At 39.1% G+C, this 6529-nt stretch overlaps 1 pseudogene; it reads left to right on the top strand.

Annotated features, from left to right (window-relative positions):
- Positions 1 to 5419: 5419 nt before the first annotated feature.
- Positions 5420 to 5799, top strand: Rpl28-ps9 (ribosomal protein L28, pseudogene 9; annotated as a pseudogene).
- Positions 5800 to 6529: the final 730 nt, after the last annotated feature.

The following is a 6529-nucleotide window of genomic DNA, read 5'->3' on the forward strand; positions in this document are numbered from 1 at the left end:
ACCCAGTTTTCATAAATTAATTTAGGGATAGTTACCGCGTTGAGTAACCTATGGGCATGGAGGCACCTGTGGAGGGGAACCTTTATTTGCATGTTCTCTCATGCTTTTCAATAAGCCTGTACCAAATTCTGTTTGCTTGCTTGTTTGTTTGAGACAGGGTCTCATTCAGGCTAGCTTAGAAGTCATTCTGTAGCCCAAGATAGCCTAGAAGTCATCCTGTAGCCCAAGCTGGCCTCAGACTTTCTGCAGCCTCCCTACCACATCTGGATTAATTTGTATAATTTTAGAAATAAATACTCATATACTTTAAAGGAAGAAATCCCTTTTAAACAAGTTGCTTGTTTGTGTCGCCACTGAATATGGAGCTCAGTTTTAGTTATATTTTCCATTTTTGGTCTCTCTATAAAATGTCATTAACTGTGTTATAACCACACTACATATATCAAACCACTGCATCTCCTGTTTGTTCTAGTTCTTCAGTATTACCCACACAAACATCACATCATTGTAAATATCAACCCTTTTGTTTTAGATTGTCAGATTTTCATACCTGTTATATTTCTACCTTGCTGCAATACAACAGCAGGCTTTTCAGCCTAATGTTTACATAGCAGTCATTTCTACCTTATTCCATAATTTACTGGCAGTGTTTCAGTCTCGAGCTGTCCAATGATTCGTGGCTTACTTATGTATGGATAAGCTCTTTTATGAAATGTATATATAACCAGATTTAGCAGGAGTTTAAGTTGGAATGCCTTAAAACGTAAGCAGTCTGTCTTTGTCTGAATGTCAAAACGAAACGTGAAGCTTCAGTATCTGGGAGTGCCTGAATGAACTCCTTGACACCCAGGAATAAACTATTTATAGAGTACAGATTCTCAAACGTGAACTGCACATTTTCACTCAGTATGAAACTTTTCAAATACAGGGTTCTCTGGGATTCGAAAGAGAACAGTTTGAAGCCTCCTAAATGAACTCCAAATACACACTGTGTCGGCTGAGCAGAGCACATGCGTTTTCTTCTCATGCAAGGCACCACTAAGAATGACGTCTACCTGTGGCTTCCACCGGGGTCTTTTCAGCTATGGGAAGAGTTCCTGGTTTGCAGATTACATTTACATGTTGTCTCTCACTGACATCTTTTATTTATGAAGTGAAATCAACTTAGACATGGTGTATTTGGCCATCTCAAACAGTTACCAATTTGGATATTTTACTTGGTGTTTCTGTTCATATTTTTCTTGTATTATCCTTGTATACTTTGTCTAATATCAAAACTATGCAATTCCTATGAAATGAGTTTGGGAGTAGAAACTTCTTTTCTGCTCATCACAATACTTTGTGTGCAGGCAACCTGTCTGGGAAGGACTCTTGGAATTTACCGGTAAAGCATCCCACCCTGGATTTTGCTGTTATATGAGGTTTTTGCTGTTAAGATTTTGGTGTGCTCAGTGTTCTGTGACTTGTTGAATCCAATTTTAGAATTTTATTCAGACAAATGTTCTTTTAATATAAAGTTTCAAAAGCATTGCCAAAAAAAATGTTTACAATATTCTCCACCCTCTTGATAGATACATAGATATGTAAATATGTAGATATATAGGTACATAGTTACATAGATAGATGGATGGATGGATGGATGGATGGATGGATGGATGGATGGATGGGCGGGCGGATGGACGGACAGACAGACAGACAGACAGACAGACAGACAGACAGACAGACAGATGGCAACTCTACCTAGCCTGGAACTCTCTATGGAGACCAGGCTAATAGAGATTCATCTGCCTCTGCCTATCAAGTGCTTTGTTCACAATGTTCTAGAATATTTGTTAAAACACTCCAGCACCAATCCCCACTGCTCTCCATTTTTCCCTAATATTATTATATTCTTCATTCTCTTTTAGTGGCATATACCACATAGTTATCCTTAGTAAAGTAACAGGAGTATTTGACTATCTGAATCGTCTTCTGAAAATGTCTTTATTTCACTCTTTCTGTTCAATAAAGCCCCCTTGATACAGACTTTAATACACTCAAATGTTTTGCTTTGGTGCTTCTGAGTTTCTATTTCTGCTTCTGTCAAACCTGTTGAAATGACATTGGACTAAGAGACTAACAGAAGAATTTCCACGGCTGACACCACCTAGACTGAAAAAAGAAAACAGTGCGCTGAGTGCAGCAATGTAAATAATCTAATACACAGATACATACAGAGGTAGATAGAAATAAAGCAAATTCGTATAAAGCATAAGTTTGGTCCTTGAAAGTCAAATGTGTTTCTCAATGAATGATAAACTTTTTATAAATATCATTTCTAATACCACAAAGGAAAAATACATTAAATGCAGAAAAATAAATCTAACAAAAGTATTAGATTAGTATAATAAAAAAATATTGTACAAGATCTTGACAGAAGAAACAGTACCATGTGTGTGGTTTGAAACTATTTAAAAAATCAATTCTTCTGGGCTGTGGTTATGTACTTTTAATCCTAGCACTCAGGAGGCAGAGGCAAGCAGACCTCTGTGAGTTCAATGCCAGTCTGACCTACAGAGTTAGTTCTAGGAGATCCAGGCCTACATAGAGAAACCAGGTCTCAGAAAAAGGAAAAAAAAAGTAGATTTGGGGTAACCCAATGAAGATTGAGGCTGGCATTAGGAAGATCCACAAATGGATCAAGAAAAATTCAGGGTGATCTTTGAGAAAAAGCACAATGTTGAGGGATTCACCAGAAGATGTCAAGTTGCATTTCAAAACGACAGAAAGTAACACACAGACAATGAAGGGGAGAAGTCTCACAGGTTGAAGTCCTTGCACCAAAAGGTCAAAAACCTTGGGAATAAAAATTTCAATTCCCCAGGAAGTACACTCCTTAAAAGGAGTCACTACCAATGAGACTTCAGTCAGTGAATTAGGTAGGCTAGCTCCAGAGTTGAGTCAGCTCCTGGGACACCTAGCTGGAGGAGATAGTAAGGCCAGAATAGAGCTAGACCTGAAACTCTTCAGGGTCTCACCAATTATAACGGAACTAACATACAAACCAATCAAACTTGTACTAATATCACTGCTTTGCCCCCTACCAATCACATTAGAGGTTATCTAATCCTTCTGGAAAATTCTCCCAGCCCTGCATAAAAGGGGTCCTGTGAACCCCTCTGGTCATGGCCATTTTGATAAATGGTTGACCCCTGCTCTTTGCTTTAGCACACTGCGTGAGTCCAGGGTCTTCCTTCAGAGATTCTTGGACCCCAACAGCACATAAGGAGTGTGTGACTGCAATAAAGTACAGTAGTAACTGATCTCCCCCTCTTCCTGGATGAGTGAGGAGATGATTAAATGTTGATGTCAGCATCCATGAGCATATTCAGATGAGTTTCTGCTTCTGTTGAAAAGGATGCTGTGTTTGATTGTGGTCCGAAGCTTTGAAGCACTACTTGGCATCTCCTTCCTTGGAGGTCTCACTGTTTAAACATAACAGATTTGATAGCTTGTTGGTAAGGTGAGGTCCAGCTTGTCTCCACTAGGTCATCTTCATGTGAATCCGGTGGTTATACGGTTTTGTATATTTCATTTTTTTAATAACGGTTTTAGCTGACATTCATGGAGAGAATGAATCCTTAGAAGTGTGCCACTAGTGAAAGGAAATCCTGTCTAGAGTATGTTTCTTTACAAAGCTGTGTCACACCATCCTTTGGGCCCTCTGCTGGAAAAGTAGAATCAAGTCTCAAATAATGCCTTTTAAATTGTATCCTCTAGTATTATAGATGTAGGACAGTACTGTATCATACCTCTGTGGATGTAAAATAGCTTGTACCTGCTTTATGATACGTAGTAGTGACCGTGCTTTATCAGAGCTGTTTTTAATGATGTTGCTCAGAATGTTTTCTTTCCAGATGATGATTGAGAAGCTAATTTAAAAAAAAATGGTGCCAGGTACCACAAGAGTAACAGAACTGTGCTGTTTTCTCGGGTTTTGTTTTTTTACTTTTTTTTTTTTAATGGAGTGTGCTGGATGTCTCTACAGTTTTGTTCAGATGACTGCAGAACCTGGAAAAGCTGTTGCTGCTGTTGATGCATAACACACTGCTATTATTGGTCTTTTTATATAAATATAAATATATATATACAGATATATAATTTGAATTTTTTGAAACTTTACCTGTGCTGTCAACTTTCGAAAAAAGTATCCCCGTTTACTGTGTTGAGTTGGCACTGTACAGAAATTAACAGCCATATTGGTCTAGAAATGTTGAACTTAAGTTTTTTCCATTTGTACAGGGGTAACACACTGTATTAAATATGTAAGGTCTTATATACGTGGGTTTGATTACAAAAACTAATAAAGTATTCTCTAAATTAAAAAAAAAGATTCTGAGGAAAGTTGGGTGAGGGAAAACCATAATCAGAATATATTGTATGAAAGAATCTATTTTTAATAAAAAAGAATAAAGATAAAAAAAAAAAAGGAGTGTGTGACTGACACAAGCCTAGACACCAGACACCAGACAAACAGACTATGTTGAGTCTAAAAACACGCAAAGTTTCCTGCTGGCGATAGACAAGGCACGGTGGTGACTGGTTCAGCTCAGCTTAGAGGGGCAGAAGTGTGCATTTCTAGATCATACCGAATATAAACATTCACGTTAATCACAAGGCTAAACGTGAAAGCAAAAGCACAAATTACCCCCTAGAAACTTATATAGGAAAAAAGTGTTCCTGGCAATACGCCAGGTAAACAAATTCAAATGAGATTCAAAGCACTAAGGAAAAGAACAGATCGATAACTAGATTGCATTCGGTTTTACAACTCTGTTCATTAAAGGCACCATTAGGAGAGTGAACAAATGTGCGTGTGGGTGGAGTGTATTTATTGTTCTTAATAGATTTTAATGTGTTCAATGTTCTATGAAAACAGAACAAGAAAAGCTAAATATTAGAATACGGGGAAGGGCTGAGTGCAGGCAATAAACGTGAGTTATGAAAGAGGAAATGAAGCTAATATTTCTCTAGTTCTCACTCTGTCACCATTTCTCATATTAATGCATAAATGCATAAAAACTTATCCCACAGTGAAAGGATGAAATCCAGTGCGAAGCGCCGCCGCTTCTGCTCTGAATGGCTCTTCTGGGTAGAAGCTCGTTGAGTTTGTATAGACTTTTCGGGTTTTGGTCTGGTTGATTTTTGTGTGTGATGTTTTGGGGTTTGGCACCCTTTTCTAAAAATGAAGTTTCAAATTTTAAAGAGTCAAAAAGAGAGAGAGTTGAAAAGTCCAGCCACAATGTAAAAGACAAAACTTGCAATATCTGTAGTGTACAAATGTCTCAGAGACAGAGTAGAAAAGCAATGAGATAAAAAGACTGTTGAAAAGTGGGTGAAGCTCTTTCCGTCTCCGGCCACTATAGGGAGAGGGGCCGCCATGTCCGCACATCTGCAGTCGATGGTCCTTCGGGACTGCTCCAGTTTCTTGATCAAGAAGAATAAGCAGATGTATAGCATGGAGCCCAATAATCTGAAGGTCTAAAACTCCTGCTACAACAGGCTAATTCACCGCAAGACCGTCAGAGTGGAGCCGCGGCTGATGATGGCAAAGGAGTCATGGTGGTTATGAAATGCAGATCCGGTCAGCGAAACCTGCCACTTAGAAGCAACAGGCACATGATCCAAAAGAACAAGTATCGCGTATGGCAGCTAACCGCAGGGCCAGTGCCATCCGTCGAAGCCAGAAGCCTGTGGTGGTAAAGAGGAAATGGACCCAATCCACCAAGAGCTCCTGAGCCCCACACCCCAGAAGCAATAAAGAGTCCATTGACTTTTTCGACCACCAAGAAAAGAAGGTTAGATTCTGATCTCAAACACCTACCCTACTGACACCCTCTCCTGCCCCAGTGGCCCTGCTACCAAGCCCCACCCCCAAACCTGGACAGAGTTAGCTATTAGCAGGTCACCCAGACCAGAAAAACAGCTTGGAGGACTCAGGCAGAGACAAAGACAATTTAAACAATATCCACAAACCCGCCCTACAGAAAGAACTAGAAGAAAAATTCCCAACCCAAAGAAGTTAACTACACCATGAGAACTCAAGAAATAAATAACCTCACACCAACAACACCAAAAGAAGAACACACACAAGAGACTCTATCACAACCAACAACTACAAAGTAACAGGAATTAATAGTCGCTGGTCATTGATATTTCTCAATATCAGTGGACTCAAGGCCCAATTACAAAATAAACCACACATTCTAACAAAATGGATGTAAAAACAGGATCACTCCTTCTTCTGCATACAAGAAATACAATTCAACGTCAAAGATAGAAAATACCTCAGAGTAAAGGCTTAGAAAAAGAATTTGCACGCAAATGGACCCAAGAGGCAAGCTACTCTAGCTATTTTAATATCTAACAAGATAGACTGTCAACAAAAATCAATCAAAAAAGATGGAGAAAGACACTTTATACTCATCAAAGGAAAAACCCACCCAGATGACTCCTTGGCTCTTAACTTCTATGCCCCAGGTGCAATGGC

This window comes from Rattus norvegicus, chromosome 3 (genome assembly GCF_021556685.1).
Source record: "Rattus norvegicus strain SHRSP/BbbUtx chromosome 3, alternate assembly SHRSP_T2T, whole genome shotgun sequence".
Classification (NCBI taxonomy): domain Eukaryota; kingdom Metazoa; phylum Chordata; class Mammalia; order Rodentia; family Muridae; genus Rattus; species Rattus norvegicus.